Below are 17,876 nucleotides of genomic sequence, written 5' to 3' on the forward strand. Positions count from 1 at the left end.
ATTGCATAAATACAGGTGAACGGATGTTACGTTGCTAAAAAGGTCCCTGAAAAGACTCGGGATAAGGGGGATGACCCTCTCATGTCCTCTATGTTGAGCACCCCTCCACCTTATACCCCCGCCCTGTATCCGGTCCCTGATCCCGCACAATTGACTCCCGCTACTGCTCCAGTTGTTGCCCCTGCCCATTCCCTGGTCTGTCTGATTCCTCAGCCACTTGTTCCCAACGCTCGACTATTCAGGCCACTGTACCAATGCAAGTACACCTTTCCTTTCCCCTTGTTGCACCTCCCACTGGTCCCATGCCTACCCAACTTAATGTGCCCTCAACTCCCGGTGCAACTAACCCATTCCTTGTTGACAGCCTTAATGATTATCACATATATATAGTCGCTAGATATTCTTTTGGCAAAGGAAATAGTTTTGTCTGGAAGAAAGTGTACAAAGTAATATATTCAAAAATAACATCAGTATGCCATTTGGTATTGATTTAATCTGTAGATTAAAATATCTTGCCAGACAGCATTGAACATGATCTCCTTAAGTTTATCTTGAATGTTGAGCGTACAAGTTTCTGCCCGGTGTTGGCTCAGTGAGCCACTGCGCCTGATATAGAGGTTTGTGTTTAACATCATGGTTGTGAGTTCTAATTCTAGTTGGACCTACTGAAACTTTCATCCATTTGAGGTTGATAAAAACAGAGTACCATTGCGTGGGTAGTGACAAACATTTACTCTATGCTGGTATGTTATGATATTATGTTCTGTGAATTATTGTAGCCCCTAAAAGGAAAAATATTTTTAAAATAGGGTGAATTATTGCAGGTTAGGAAGCATTAGGAAGGCTTTTTGTCTTTGACAGCTTCTGAGTGAACAGAAGGTGGGGGCTAGGAGCGCTTGCAGTGGCTGGCTCACAGCCGAGAAAAGTTCAGCTTTTTAGTTTCTCTGTAAACAATCGAAGGAGGCTTTCATGTCGACATCTGTGGCCTCATCAATTAGGGCCTTGTCTCTGGAGAAGTGCATCTGAACAACCTTGCTAAAACAGGGCCCCCAAAGGGAAAATTTATGATGAAGGGTTTCTCTCTGAAAATCCCAACACCATGCTATATGCTGTGAAGAAAGTGATGCATTCTTAGAGTTTTGTGGGCTAGGCCTAGGTAAAAAACGATTAGCAAATTCAGATTTATTTTTCACAAGAAAAATTGTGGCGCAAAGGAACCACGAAGTGAACAAAATTGCCAGCTGGTTACAGTTAAGTATATTCTATTTTGTGCTCTGTTAATGAGCATTATGTTTTGTCTCCTGATTGAAAGTTACAGTTGATATTTTTATGTTATGAGAAGTGTCTCTGTTTTGTGTGTTGTGTATTCTTGCTTCTGCCCACAGATCATTCATGGATTGTTCTGGGTGGTTTTAAGGCTGACAAGACACATGAGTTGGTTTGACAAAAAAAACCAACGTCATAGTTGTAAGAGGAAAAAGGTGAAATGTGCGCCCTGAATGACTATAGGTAGGTAATGAGGGTAGAAAAAGATTGGAACGGACCAAGAATGTTACACAACAGGTGTAGGAAAGTGGTGGAAAAGCAGAGGTCAACAGCAAATGCATCAGTGATGGTCCATTCCACGAGGTGGTGGAACAAGTGTTCCATATGTACCTATGGGACCTAATCAACATGAAAATTGCAAAAAGAAGGGTGCTGTCAGTAGTATGTTGGAAGAAGATGTGTTTTTTGCATAACTCTTTTGAAAAGAAATGTTCGTGTGTTTTTCTATTTTTGTCCTTTTATGAATTTTTCCTGCTGGTCCTGTGTGTCAGAAGCGACACAGTAAGTTGTATTGACAGCCGATCACCACTAAGGTGACCTGCTGTCAAAAGGAGGGTGAGGGAAGTAAAGAAATAGAATTTTAATTTTAAACCTTACAAATTAAGCAGGCCAAAATATTGGGTTTTGGGCTACAGGTTCACTGTGCATGACAAAGTATTGTGTGTCACCGCTCATTTGCATGTGCTACTATAATTCGCTTATGCTTTTTGCGCTTGGTATACAGCAAGTATACCTGATGGCTTGGCATGTGAGTTTTTTTATCTTATGCGTGTTTTTTTTCTTTTTATTGTTTTTGTTTTGACAAATTTACTTTTGATACTATTACAAGCTCCCCTGTGTTGTGAGGGGATGGTCATGACAATGCCCATCGCTACGCAACAGTCGGTTAGTCTTGTTCTGGTTACTAAATTCCATAGATATGATATTTCATGCTGTGAACATGAGACAACGCTTCATCAGGCGTGTCTATTTGGTTATAATGGTATTGAAGAAAAATAAAAGAGTTATACAGGATTAAAAGCGTGTCATCTGCAGTTAGTCACGTTACTGCCCCCTTCCCTTAAGGAACAGGCAACCCTTGATTAAAATGTTCCTTCATTGGACCCTAAGGAAGACTCTAAATTTGTGGCTCTTGCAAAAAGTGACCTAAAATCTTCTCATAATATTGGACTATTTAAACCTGTTCTGCTTCCTAGGTAGTGTATGGTTTTGTTCCTCAAAAGAAACTGGATCTGTGGCTGAGATTACAGTATATGGTGTAGCGGCCGGTGGTAGAGTTAAGATTTATGTACTAATTTGTTTTTTTGTGTATCACCCGTACTCTTGGTGTTGTGTCACATGCCTGAGTATTACCCAAGTAATTTCTTGTTCTTCCTATAGATTTTTCTTTTGCCACTTCCCCCCTGATCAATGTCGCATTGTCCCTAGTTATTGGGGATTTTAGCTGTGTCCTAGTCCCATTTCCCTTTTTCTGCATTCCTTTCACCAATCGGCCCTTGTATTATGGTTGATGTTTTGTTCCCAGACTGCAGTGATGTATCAGGGACCCCCACATTATATATAATTCCCTTCTGTATGACCAGGCTGGTTCTTAAGAATTTTCTTTAGGCCCACTTCGATGTTTTTCAGTCTGACTGTTAGGGTAGTGATGGATTGGATAACTGACTCAATACTATAGTAAGGCACGTTTTTCATCTCAAATAGGGAATACCTTATGTTTATTTTTTTTGTACATGATATATTGTCAATGCCTATTCTAGTTTGGTTTTTACCCTTTTGTCCCTGCTGTTTTAATTTTCAATGAGATCAGATGTGTTCTAATGATGGAAATGCCATAACTCTTTAGTTCTTGTCTTTTGTTTCCACATTTGATCATTAGCCTGTATATTGTATAGTACCCCTGATGCACAATTATGAAAAGGAGGTATCTACATGTCTCTGATAATCCGTATCATGCGTTTTTCCTTTCTGAGATGTTCTAGATAAAGAATGTAGGAACACACAGATGTAATAATATAATACCACTATGTGTGAGGACACACATTTAGATAGGATCCACATGTAGCTATCTACCCTTAGATGGCAAAGGATAATGCTCTCACATTGAAGTTAGTGAGAATATGAAAATACCCAATTAAGGAGACTAGGAGTACTGCCTTTGTATCCCATAAGAGAGACCGTGCATTCTAGACCAGAGTAGTCCCATGGCGTCTGGCCACTTCCTTGAAGATTGCAGGCCACCTGCTTGCAGTCCCATTGTTAAATAAATACAATAAATAGTCTCTTCGCTAATTTGATGGAAACTAACAACTGTGTCACGTTTCCTACACCACTAGGTTCTGCGGGATCTTCCAGAGTAAAAGGAAGAGGCAGAACATTCACAACGATGAGTCCTAACTCCCATCAGTGACAGCTACAAATGAGGGGCGGACGTCTTGGATCTACAGTCCCAACACCCAGAAAGTAGCAAGGCTGGACAGCGATCGCCAGCGTATCATCAAATGGCAGTTCCAAAGTATTGTGTTTTCTTCATCAGACGGCGTTGGACATCAGAGAAGAAAGAGGAGCTGGTTCCCTGTTTGCCACAGGACAAGAATTTTAGTGTAAAGGAGCGAAAAAGAAGGAGCCCTGTTGTTGACGGCAGGGCTGGTTTGAGGTTTCAGTTTCCTACCTGTCATGTGCTGGCAACCTCTGACAGCGTGCGGTTCTTTGACCCCCCTTGGCCTAAGTTTTGACCACACCCCCTCTTTTCCTTTGCTCCAACAGAAGGGCAGTGCACTGGAGGATCCAAGATTGGCAAACAGCACTACATTTGTAAATACCTATGTTGAAAGGAAAATTTAGAATGGAAGAGCAGCCCAAGCATCCTCTGATACTGAATAACGAGTGTTGGAGCCTGAGAGTGTTGCTGAGCGTGAAAGCCTGTTGGTCTCTCCTGATTAACAGTACTTGTGTCTGTACAATGTAATCTACGCCCATGACCACCGAAGAGCAGGGTATCTGTAGTGCCTGCCACAGAGGAGAGATATTGGTGCACTGCCTTGAGACATTGAGACTTTCGAGTGAGCTGTGAGTGTTTGCCAGGAGGGCACTCTAACAGAAACTAAGGAGCACTATCTGTATGGAAAGGCCTGGATCAAGAAAGCCCAAAGCGGAAGAAGAAAATGGAAGCCGGTTTGATGGACAATAGAAGCCTACCAAAGAGGCTTAGAACGGACTTTGGGCAGAGTTGCACAAGCTATTCCAGTCTAATAATATAGAGCAAATGTTAGATATCTTTCAAAATGGTCCAACAGAAGTGAATTTGTGTGACTGTTCTTATTGTTTGCTGACATCATTTAAGAGTAGTATTCTGTTTAGTAGAACAGTATCAGGCCTGTATTCAGACAAAGAGTATCACCATTTCACCTGAAAGCATTGTCTCCAAACAGCCGGTTCTACATCATGAAGTCCTAAAGAGGCCACTCAGGCAGGGTGGAAAGAAGCATGATGTGTATCAGTTTCTCTGCAACAGAAATCAGAGTCCCAGCCCATGGTAGTATTAACATTTGTACCAGTAACCACAGTGCCTAGGGTTGTCACTGTCAGAAGGGCACTCAACTCAACTTGTAAAGGGAGGCAAGAGGAGGGATGCATACGAAATACCAACTGCTGCCACCCTGCAGTGCACCAAACATCATTAAGTATGTAGCATGTCCATCTGAGTAGGTGTTTTTGACTTGCAATGAAACGGTTATCCTAAAAAGAAAATCCACACTGCTGTAGCCCCTCGTTTAACAGACATGAACCACCTGTTATCAAATTACCCTTATTGCCCTAGAGAGGATTCTCCTGCTGCATGAGGATAGTGGGTGAATGTCTCTTTGCGAATTGCAAAACATCCCCTCTCTTGTATCAATCAACACGTTTACATCACCTGAATCGATGTGGGCTTGTACTGTCATCAACTGTTGTCATCTATCATAACAGAAAAAGATTTATGAGCAGCGAACTCAGCTGTCTGAAACCCAAAACCTGTCAACCAGACCTCAAACCCCAAAAAAGACTCACTCCCGCTACCCACCCTACGCTTTCACCCAACAATTTCCATCGAAAAGGGAAACCTTGGATTCCCACCCATAGCCCATATACTGATTGATCAAAATAAGCACACGTACACTCTTCGTGTAAGACATCTCCTCAGCCTTCACATATCCATACCCATCACAGGCTATCATAGGGTTACCACGTAAGAATTTTTTATGTTTAATAATTGTTATTGATTTTCTTGTAATCCTTACATACAACTCAACTGCATCCGTTCCTAACGGGGCGCACAATGTAGGTCGTCCATATTCCACATCCCTTTTCCTAGTTCAAAGTGTTCATCATATCTCCCCGTCCATCTTCTGTACAGTATTATCCTTCTCCCGCAGATAGTTTTCTAGTGGCCCCAAAATATTTCTAGGCTGTGATGTTTGTGGGAGTTCTTCAGCATACAGTTCCAAATTAGTTTTGCAATATGAATGAATGAATAATACACATTTGTAGAGCGCATGGCTACTCAGCAAGAGTGTCCCGGGGCTAATAATCTCCATCTAACAAACCCAAAACACCCCTACTACGGAACAACCAGGTTTTGAGTAGTTTCTTAAAGGCAGCCAGGTCAGTGCACCAGATCTCTCAACCATTGCTCGTATTTAGGTGACTGTACTTCTTCCGCAATTTGCCGGTCGACGAGACAAAACATTTGTCTCAATTGATCTGATCAAACGACACTATGTGGCCGATCCTCAACAGTAGGCCACGTGGGCTCCTAGGTAGCCACCGCACTCCTCTCTCTACTGTACAGGAAGTTCAGATGGAAGCTTTAATAACGACTGAAGACTCTACTGTCCAAAGAGAAGCTGTAAAGAACAATTACATGATACTTCTCCCTGTTGAAACCGCTTCAACTGTACAATCAATTGGTACAGAAATTTCAATTAGAAAATTGTGTAAGACGTCTATTTAAACATGCCACAGATCGAGTCATCTCCTGCTTCTCCAAAGCCTGCTGAGCTGCGAAGAATAGACCAGACAACGTCTGGCTACTTTGAGCATTATGACTTCTCATCGGAGCCAAGTGAACCTGAACTGCCATCACCGCCTCTCCCTGTATAGATATATCTTCTATATCTAGAAGGTGTCAACCCCCCGAGAAGCCCAACCACATTACCAGTTGACCAGCAATCTTCTCCAATGATTAGGTCTGCATAACAATCACACCAAGTCAAACTCTACTCAAGTCCAAACAATGCATTACTTGGGGGGCCTCAAGTGTCTGTCTCTCTCATGAAAGTCTTTCACCCCACATCGTTAAGTGTCCTCTAACTCGAACACCTGTCTCCAGATACAACCTCTCCAGGATCAGTGGGACCAACTTAGGGTCTATTGGGAGGACAAGATCACACACTTCCCCAATGCAAAGCAATCTCTGAAATGGTGGAGTCCTCCGACAAACCTGCTTTAAGGGATGCCATTTCATCAGGGTTTCCCTTCCCAGAACATAGTATCAGATGCCTCGTTGTTAGGATGGGACGTGCATCTGGATCTCCTCCAAATCCAGGTAACATGGTCTCTGAGAGAGATGACTTATCACATCAGTCTCCTCGAGCTGCGAGCAGTTAGCCTAGCATTGAAGGCTTTTCTCCAGCCCTTCAAAACACAATTCCTGCTTGTTCAGACTGGCAACATGGCAACTGTGTACTACTTAACAAGCAAAGGGAGCAAAATACAGACCTTTATCTCATGAGGCCCTAACAATTCATACATTTCTGATATCCAGAGACCTGCAGATCACTGCTACTCATCTCCCAGGTGTTCGAAATGTTCAAGAAGACTCCCTAAGCAGATTTCTACAAGAAAACCAGCAATGGGTCCTTATCGACATTGGCGTGCAAAACATTTTCAGAATGTATGTGGCGCCGCTTATCGACTTATTCGCCACCATAGAACACAAAAAATGCCCAAGCTTTGCTTCAAGGTTCTTCCAAGCAGGGATACTGGGGAATCCCCTATGGATCGACAGATCCAGAACATTTCTCTACAGGTTAAGATGGTGTCTGGCAAGTGATTAGGCACAATGAGGATGCTCAGGAAATGTTTTCCCTGGATCCCTTTGTCAGAGAGGAAAACCCTTAGCCAGTCGCTCTTGGTGAGTCGACTGGACTATGGTAACTCGCTGTTGGTGGGTGCCCGGGAGGACCTACTTACGCGTCTACAGGTAGTGCAGAATACTGCAGCCCGCCTTGCCTTAAATAAGCCGGCACGGACCCCATCAGCACCCCTGTTAAACCAGCTACACTGCCTCCCGGTGAGGAAACAAGCTATCTTTAAGATGCTCTGTGTGGCTTTTAAATCATTACAGGGGAAAGGACCTGTGTACCTCAGGAATAAACTCAGGTGGTATCAACCGGCACGACAATTAAGATCTAGTAATGCCAACCTTCTGTGTACTCAGAAAATACAGAGTGTAAGAAGGGGCGGTAGAGCCTTCTGTCACCTGGCCCCTAGATACTGGAACAAATTGCCAGTAACCATCAGGGCCTGCAGCGAGCTACCTAGGTTCAAGAAACTTTTAAACACATGGTTGTTTTAGGCAGTCTCGCCCTATATATCTCCTCCCTTAGTGCCGAATGATCCCCTTGGGGATGATTCGCTTGCATTCAATAAATTCCCAAAGTAAAGTAAAGTAATCCTTTCCTCTGATCCCCCTGATGCCGTCAGTTCTCATCAAACGGTCTTACTTGAGGGCCAGAACGAACCTGTGGCCAGGTCAGTGGTGGTTAATGGCCTGCTCCACAGGTCGGAGTGTCCATATCTCAAGCTGCCATGCAGACTGGATCTTCTCCCGAAATTGAGGCCAGATGGTTCACCTCAACCTCTCCTCCTCAAATTTGGCAGCAGGTCTCACCTGAGCTAGTTCAGTATGAGCATCTGAACCTTCCACAAGAATGCATGAACAGTCTCAAGGAGGCTAGACGATCATCAGCACATTCAGCCTATTCATTCAAATGGAAGAGATTTTGCATTTGGTGTTTTAACAAGAATGTGAATCCAATAACCTGCCAGAAAGATGTGATTCTTCCATATTTGCTTCATTTGACCAAATTTGGCTTAGTTCTCTTCTATAAAAGATATTTTGTACAAGGTTCCCTACGAAAACTACACCTCCACACATTCAGGGATCTTTTCCCTGTAGGACACATTATAGCACTGACAGATCTCTCTACACACGCGAAACTATCCCATATGGACAGATTAATTATTGCTAGACTGATAGGTGCCTTGCGTGTGATTAACCCGTCCCCCACGGAGAAATTTCCACCTCTCACACTCCTAATATTAGACAATGACTGTTCACATCTTCTTACCAAGCTCTACCGTGCTTGCATAACACTTAAGCAGGTGCGCAACAGAGGAGCACTTCGCCACTGGGAGGACGACTTGGGACAACCGCTCACCGATAATGAATGGGCTTGTAGGCACGAGCAAATAAAGAGGGGCCTCGCTCAACCACCGACAAAAACTCTTGCACTTTGTTTGCCCATAGATTTTATATCACACCGATAGAACTGGCTAAATATGACCCCTCCAAAACCTCACAATGCCCCAAATGCCATCAACTAGATGCAGACTTCTTTCATATGACCTGGACTTGCCCTGTCATAGCCACCTTCCGGTTATCATTGTTTCAGGTGCTGTCAACCATGATATCCATAACATTCACGCCGTCCCCCAAAATGGCCCTGCTAGGCATTGTCTTGGATATCCCGACCTGCTACCGCAGGTTCACAGCGATTGCATTGTTAATGGCCAAAAGAGAACTTGCAACACACTGAGGGGCCCTACGCCATCCCACAAAAGAGACATGGCTCCGTAGCATGGCATACTGCGACATGGAAACCAAGATTTGCCCTTCTCTTCAACCTCCTATCCCAAGGACATTTGGCATATATGCCGTACATATTTACATACATTGAAACACGATTCCACAGTCTCCTCTCCCTCTTCAGCTCCTGAATACGACGAGAGCCCCCCGTCCCTCCTCCCTCATCTAGGCAGCGCGAAACCTCATGCATACTCCCCGCTTGCATATACTGGTAAATAGCCGGACTTGTACTTAATGTTCCACAGAAGTGTATCCCCGTCCAAAATAACTTATCGTGAGTTTCTATATGTTCATCACCCTCCCCCCTCTTCCCTTTATTGGTATGACAATATTTCATACTCTTCTTTTACTTCTTGCCGTCCTTCTAAATGTACTTGTGCTATTTGATACTGTTTTATAGATTGGTCTTATTATTATGAAGCTATGAAACCATATATTGTCTAAAGGGCACAACACTCCTTTTTTGATAAAGGGGAAAATTTGCCCTCCTTCTGTATTTTTTTTTCCTTGTGCAACAATAAAATCATTAAAACATTTTTTTTAAAGACATTGTGAAAAAGTGCCCCTTTATCTCCGCACATGGGCGGGAATTTTCAGTGTTCATTACTTCAATTGAGATTCCCCTGAGAAAGAACTAGGATTACAGGTAAGAAACCATTCCACAACTGTTCGCATGTTCAAAATTAAGGGATACTGTGCTGAATTATTATTTAATCCACCATACTACGCATGCTTTGCCTTTTCTACAGGCCTCTTCCCTCAATACAGTTCAGTAAGACTGACCTGACAAAATCTGTATGGGGAACAGGCCCGGCTCCAGGAATTTTTACTTGGGTGGGCCAAGGGTGCATTTGGGTGGGCCTCTGCGGGCTCGACTTGTGGCATATATGTCTGGGCAGGCCTTCTTCAGGGCCCTCCTTTATCTCGTCTTAGTCTTACAAGGACCAGTAAAACGCACTCTTTTCCAAATCTCTTTCTAAATATCATCCCTCTCAAAAAGTGTTTTTTCCATGTAATGTTCCTATGATGAGACGAGGAGGTTTCTGAGGTGGGAGTATCAGGCAAGTGACACTTCTCAGGCTCCCTCTGTAAGAGCCTTCAGGGAGAATCCCTCTTCATTACTACCTCCACATGACCCCGGACTCTGCAACGCACTCCCTTACAGGCTTGATTATCCACTACTCCTCTCCAGTGCACCTTATTTCACAGCTGACCTTGGGCCCCAGCCCCATATCAGGCACCATAGGGCTCCACTTTCATTTTTCCCGGTACAAACATTAGTAAAATCACCTTCAAACTTAAAACATTGAATATAGCAGTAAATATAATTAGCACGCACTTTAAAGTATGTTCCACAGTAGCCCTTATGACCCGACTGCTAATTAAATAAACAAAAACAGAAAGGCCATGACAGGGCCGGCTTCAGCACCAGCCACGGCCCGTGGCGGGAGTCATGGTGGGGCGGAGCGGGGGAGGGGCAGGGTGGGGGTTGCTAAAAACCGGAGTATGGATAATTGAAGGTAAGTAAACAATTTAATAAATAAAATGAATTTCGTAGCACACCCTGCATCGCATTTTGAGATGCAGGGCGCGCTATGAAATTCGTTTTATTAATTACGTTGTTTACCTACCTTCAAAACCACCCCCCAACCTGCCCCTCCCCCACCCCGCCTCTCTGCCCCACACCGAAACTCCCTCCACGGGCCGCGGCTGTTCAGCGCTGATGCAAAAGTCTTTTTTGGTGCCGCACTGATAACCTATTTCTCTGTAAATGACTTTACTACACCTTCCAGCAGTGGCTCTCATCCCTCCATGGCCCCCTCTATTGACCTCCTCCTCGGATTCCCTCACTGCCACATGCCACAAGTGCCCCTCATCTCCCCATAGTCCCTCCCCTTATGACCTCCCCCTCGGATTCCCTCACTGCCACCCTCCACCAGTTCCCTTCATCTCTCCGTAGCCCTCCCTCTCTTGACCTCCTCCTCAGACTCCCTCACTGCCAACCTCCACCAGTGCCCCTCATCTCCCCCCTCCACCCATGACCTCTTCCTCGGATTCCCTCACTTCCACCCTCCAACAGTGCCCCTCATCTTTACGTAGCCCTTCTCTCATATGCATTTCATTTGTTGTATAGCGCTACTCATATCAGTGTAGTGTGTGCCAGTACTTTACACCACGCACACATTATAGAGACAATGAATCATACAAATATGTAAATCAGTCTACAGGGAATGTCACATAAGCCAATGAGGATTACAAGGTGTAGGATTCACATGTTATCCATACTGGTGGGAAGTATATTTTAAGAGGGTTTGGTCTGGGGAAACACAACCTTAGGATTTAAAGAGTATTCCATGGGGGCAGCTTTACTGATAAAAATGTATATCTGCCCAAACATACTCATTTTAGCAACATTAGAATAATGAAAGACTGGAGCAGTTCTAACTATATCACAAAACAAAAAAAGTGAAGTTCTAACTATACCATTCATGTTTGTATGCAGCTCTTTGATTACAGTTCATTGGTCACTGTCCTATGTTAGGATTGTTACTTCTGAATCCAAGTAACACAAGGATCTCTGTGACAAAGTCAGTAACCCACTGAGCTATCCACATAAAACACAGTTCATCTGCATTTAAAAACTACTCACAGACAAATGATTGCTCTCCAGCAGGATCATTAATCACCAGCGTTATCTGGACATTTTGTATTGTCATATTGTTGTCCTGCATCGGCCATTGATAATGATAACAAGCATTGACCTAGCCAATAGGTCTCGCCTTTGGGACCTTATAAGTGTTTAGTTATCCAGCACAATATCCTTGGTGCAACAACATCAACTGTTGCATGGCTAAACACTTATAAGGACCCAACGGCAAGACCTATTGGCTATGCCAATGCTTGTTTCTTTTGCTTTGTTTTTCTAGATGAACAGTGATATGCAGAAGGACGATCTTATGGCAACATGTTTATTTTTTGTGCACTTCATGTAATTAAAGAGCGTTATTTTTAATATTACTTATGTTAAACTGATATAAATATATTTTGCAACAAATATCTAATTGCTTTTTAGTGTGTTTCATTTTACAATACAGATTCTACTTTTATTCTCCACACTTGCACCCATCCTATCTATTTCATATGAAAAAGCAAAATACCAAGGATATTGGAGTATTGTGGAAAGGCAAGCGTGTGACCATGTATTATAAGGAATAAAGTACACCCTGGCATACATTATTGCAAGTTACCTCCACAACCTTATAAAGGAACTTTGCCTTCAGCCTCATTCTTCTATATAGTCATGAAACTTGTCTGTAACTTGCTAAATCCTTAACATGTACAGTAGGATTATTTAAGCCCTATGTAATCTATCTACGTGTAGGTTTTTTCAGACAGCTTTTTTCATTCATCAGTCTGCTGTTGTGTTATTCAGATTCTTACTGCGCCCACTACAGCTGTCAGCCCAATTCAGCCACAGGATAGCTTCACTGTGAACAATGCCATTTGTTCGAAACGGAGCCTAAACTCACCCAAAGTAGCTCCGTTAAGTGCCAGCGACTGCTGCGCAACTAATGTGTGCTTTCTCAGACCAAATATTTTTGCTTTCTGCCAATATTAATATTTTAGACTGATGAGGGCTTGCCAACTTCCCCAACACTAGATTTCGCACAATTCTTAACAGATCCCTTGAAAATTACGGTCGAGATTAAAATTAATCTGGAAAAAAAAGTTAATACTGCGACTAGGACAAACAATTCGGAGGTAATTTCGCTATTAAAACGAACATAGGCTTATAAAACGGTAACGTCCATTTGTGATGAGAAATGTATCTTATACTGCGCCGACTCATTCACGCGTATGCTATAAAAAATACAGATGGGCGAGCCCAAGTACTCATGGGACAAGCCGAGCCAGACCTGAGCGGTGGGCATGGGGGGTCGTTATGATGAGCTAAAAGGTAGTGCCTTCCTCTTGGGTGCTTTTACCGTTTTAGCACAATTCTGCTCATCAGAACCTGTGAATGTGTTTTAGGCCAATCTTCTTTCGTCGCCTCTGAAAACCAGCATTTCATTTATCTTCTTTTTCTTTTGTGCAGTTTTATATATCGTGAACTGGGCCTGAAGGTATTGGAGTTCTTTTCATGAGCACTCGTAATATTAACACAAGGCCCCATTCATTTTTAAGCACAGAGCGAATAGGTGATTTGCGCAAAATCACAGGACGTTAAGCGACACCGAGACATGAACCAGGTTACCAAGGTCCAAAGTCAGCACTTCTGATCATAACGCCTCATCCTCCCACCATATTCTGTTAAAACTTTTTTTTGAAACGCCAAGACTGGTCTTTTAGACAGAGCTGCTAAAGGCAGCGTGTTCCTGTTGGTGTTTTTAGAGTTGCAACACAATGCTGCTTTTCATTGCTTGTGAAGACCAGCAAGCTGGTTCAACTTTAAAATACACCAACACAGGCGCATAGTCTATCGGTAAAAGATGGCACTAGGCAATGTGTCAGAGTTGGTGTTTCTTGCCTCAAGAGGGTCTGGGCTCGGATCGTGTTAGGCTTAAGGGTCTATGAGGATCCCGAGTCAGAGCCAGGCATTGGACTCGAACCAATCTCGAGCTTTAAGGGGTCATCAAACAGTATGAACATACTGGCCCGATGGGCGCCCGATAACCAAAATTCACTTTGACTTGTTTTTTTCACTAATGAACAGACACCTACTTGGGTAAAATACGCACCTGGGTACTTTTAAGAGTGAAACGCAGCTATGCGTGGGATCATCTGCCTTGCACGAGAGACCTGCACATCACTCTGGGAGCCGAGAACGCCCCGTCAGTTTATAACAATCACTGCTCCAGCACACACATCATCACCCTGATATACTCTAAATAAAAAGCTGTGCATTCAGTGACCCCATGCGACCACGTGAGGAGTGGTATCCTAGCATGCAACAGACAACTTGGGTTTGATGCACTTTGCTGTAATGTTCAGTGCATTCTGAAAGTGCTTCCGTGCAGGCACAGCGCACGCATAAGGTGCTGTAATAGGCCCTTTGGTTCCCAGCTCATCTAGGAGTAGCCAGATTTTTAGCATCAAAATCAGGGACGTTCCACAACAAAGCAGGAGTACACCTGGGCTTCGTTCGAGGGGCACAGAGTGCAGCTGGCAGCCCCCATAACCACGGAAAGCACACACAACGAAGCACCGGGTAATAACATTTAACTTTCACACAGCAGCATCTCTTAACTGAACTGCTTTCTGATCAGGGCTGCCACGTAATCCTCCCCAGGAACTTATGAAAACTTGCCTCCCTCGCTATTGCGTCGACCTTCTCCAAAAAAAAGACGACGTGATACATTTACTGAGACAAAATGGTGAAAAACGGTGGTGAAAACGGAGTGTCCTTCAACACTGGGGACTCCTGGTTTACCTTTCTTTGTTCCACCTCTAAATGGCAAACGAAGCTTCATTAACATGTAAATGGTCGTTTAAAGACCTGTCAAGTACTCGGGTGCGGTTGCGATAATCTCTAAAACTGTCTGTGTGTGTGTGTGTGTGTGTGTGTCCGGGAAGCTGTCTTGGCCCGAGCTGACACACACACGGGGAGGATTGAAGCACTTTGAGCCCAATGGAGTTGCGCGCAGCCTGTCTTCAAGCCCTTACTGCGAGGGCCAAGGCTCCAGCATGGGTGGGCCAGGCTCATGTTTGGGTGGGCCTGGCCCACCCGCTAGAACCGGGCCTGATGGGGAAAACACAGCTGGTGGGTTAGTTATCACATAACTGATAATGCCTATCCAAACTCTTTGAACTGGGGTCGGAACTATCTATAAAGCTTGAAATCGGAGTCCCACTACTGGTAAAGTAGCCCTGCTTTCAGTAATGTGTTGTGTATTACATTGCTCTGCTTCTGCCCAGTTACCGAACTTGAAATTATATTTCTCCTAGCAGGATCACCTACTGTATCAGATTTTGGTTTTGTGTTTAGTATTGTGGTCGGTATTGTGTTCTATCCTTTCCCTTTGATTTAACCCCTTGCATGCTCGTGATGGCCGGGAGCCATCACGCGTCACGGTGGGCGTGGGCGGAGGACTGCTCCCAGCCGTCCGAAACCCGCCCACTAATTAGAATCCCCGCACAGCGCGAAAATTCACACCGCACGCAAGGGGTTAATCATATTCATTTTGTATATAGTAATTAAATATGAACAAGTTATGAAGTGCTGTGTGCAAACTATCCTTGGCTGGACATGTATACTTTGTAGTATAAATGTTATCTTGTGTCGTACTATAGGCAGATTAATGCTCCAGATCCTATCTAATGTTAACCTTAAAACTGTTCCTTTACATCTACCAGAGAGTCTAGGATGTTTACGTCTTCCAGTTTTTAGGTCTCGCCTTTACCATTCCGAAGGAATGGGAAATGGCGAGAATTCAAGTGCTCGAACTGATTGTGAAACCACCGCTTTTTTTCGTGGCGTTTTCTTCGAGTGCACGTGGCCACAGGCACGCGCTTTTGGCCCATACACTTTCATGGCCATCTGTTCCTCAATGTCCATCCCACCCTTCGTTTGATCTTGCCGCGAGTTCAGGCTAATGGCCCTCCCCCAGCACAGAGCGCGCATCGCGGCCACACAGCACATCAAAGGGCTTCTCCCAGCGTGTGCTGTGCGGCTTCTCCTCCCCTAATTATGTGGCCGGCCTTACTTGTGTTTCCCGGCCGCTTCCCGGCCACTCTTGTATTTAATTAGCAGCAGCAGCATTTCTCCTGCGCCAGGCCACATCAAAGTCTCTGTGCCACTTTCACCCACACAGCAACACTTACAGACACGCAACGCCACTCACACCCACGAAAGCCCACTATCATCCACGCAACACCACACTCACCCACGCAACGCCACACTCACCCACGCAACGCCACTCACCCAAGCAACACCACTCACACACGCAACGCAACTCATCCACGCAACCCCACTCATCCACGCAACGCCACTCATCCACGCAACGCCACTCACCCACGCAACGCCACTCACCCACGCAACGCCACTCACCCACGCAACGCCACTCACCCACGCAACGCCACTCACCCACGCAACGCCACTCACCCACGCAACGCCACTCACCCACGCAACGCCACTCACCCACGCAACGCCACTCACCCACGCAACGCCACTCACCCACGCAACGCCACTCACCCACGCAACGCCACTCACCCACGCAACGCCACTCACCCACGCAACGCCACTCACCCACGCAACGCCACTCACACATTGTGGGTGCAGATTGTGGGTGCAGATTCAGAGTGCAGATTCAGAGAAAACTCAGCAGCACCACCACCATTGCAATGCAATAGGTCTCGTTTTAACGCAAATTTAAGCTATAGGCCTTGTAAATGACAAAGCCCTTTATTTATGTTCCAAAAACCAGAACGCAAAAATAAAGGGCATTATCATTTACAATGCTAATAGTTCAGACTCGCGTTATTGCGAGACCTATTGCATTTCCAATGCTTGTTGCTATGAGCTGTCAACCCTGTTATGATTGCCAGTTTCTCTGAGCTTTCTCTCATTTTGAGACCAAACTCACACATGTATTTTCTAGCAGGTGAAAATTACTACATGCGTAAATGATGCAAAAATGTGCATTACTATGTGAACTTCTATTTATGTTGTGGGGAAACATTGTTTCTACTGGATAAAACCCTTTCTGTAAGTCCTAGTTAAGTATTAGAGTATTTCCTCACTCTTCCCAAACAGAAAAGCTATTTATACCTGTGTTCAACCAAGGTACAATTTTGTGGTGTGGGATAATATAATATTTTGTACATATACTCAAAAATAGTGCGAGCTTGCAGTGGCACCTCTGGTAAAACACTCGCATTCCTTCCCCTGGCTCTAAACAAGTGAATTTGGCAGTTTTGTCATACAAGTGGTTTCACGATTTTTTAGTACACTTTACTGAATTGAAAGTCTACCAATTTGGATGATGATTTTATTTTTATAAATGGCTGTTGAGCACCTTTGTGTACATACTGAGCTTTGTGAATTTATTGTATTTTGTTTTACCCAGACGGAGCATGATGCACAGTTAGGTAACAGCATATCCTGTTTCCATTGCTCTGTAATTAACACATTTTCAGTGACCCAATAAAGGGTGAGCATGTAACTAAAGATGAAATCTGCCTGGGTAATGTATCACTTACAGCTCTGTCAATTCAAGTTCCTCACTTCATTCATTTTAGCCATCTACTGAGAAATAAGCAGGGTTACTCCATGTGATAGACATCAGTGGTCCTTTCGTAATCCCAGACTGGTAATAATAGAACCTTACATGGTAGAACCCTGCAGAAAAATCCCGATCACACACACTCCTCTGTGTTTATCTGCTCTTGTGATCTCACCCCCATGGCAAAATACAAGAATAGGACACATTTCCCCCTTTAAATAGGCACCCACTCAAAACCTAATAGTGTAACAGGGAAGTAAAAAACAAACTTCCTCCCATCACCCCACTGCTACTCACTTTTTTAAGTTGCAGGCACCTCTTCATTCTCCAAGCTGAAATCAATACTCCGCAATCCACTCCTAACTCAATTAAAACTAACATTTGTTCCTCTTCAAATCATTTTGTTGACAGCTATC

General features: G+C 44.1%; 1 protein-coding gene across 3 annotated transcripts in view; it reads left to right on the plus strand.

The window, feature by feature from the left end:
- POLR2D (RNA polymerase II subunit D) overlaps nucleotides 1–17,876 on the plus strand; it is a 616,144-nt gene that overhangs the window by 160,934 nt on the left and 437,334 nt on the right. The gene's annotated exons all lie outside the window — the stretch shown is intronic.

This window comes from Lissotriton helveticus, chromosome 11 (assembly GCF_964261635.1).
Source record: "Lissotriton helveticus chromosome 11, aLisHel1.1, whole genome shotgun sequence".
NCBI classification, from domain to species: Eukaryota; Metazoa; Chordata; class Amphibia; order Caudata; family Salamandridae; genus Lissotriton; species Lissotriton helveticus.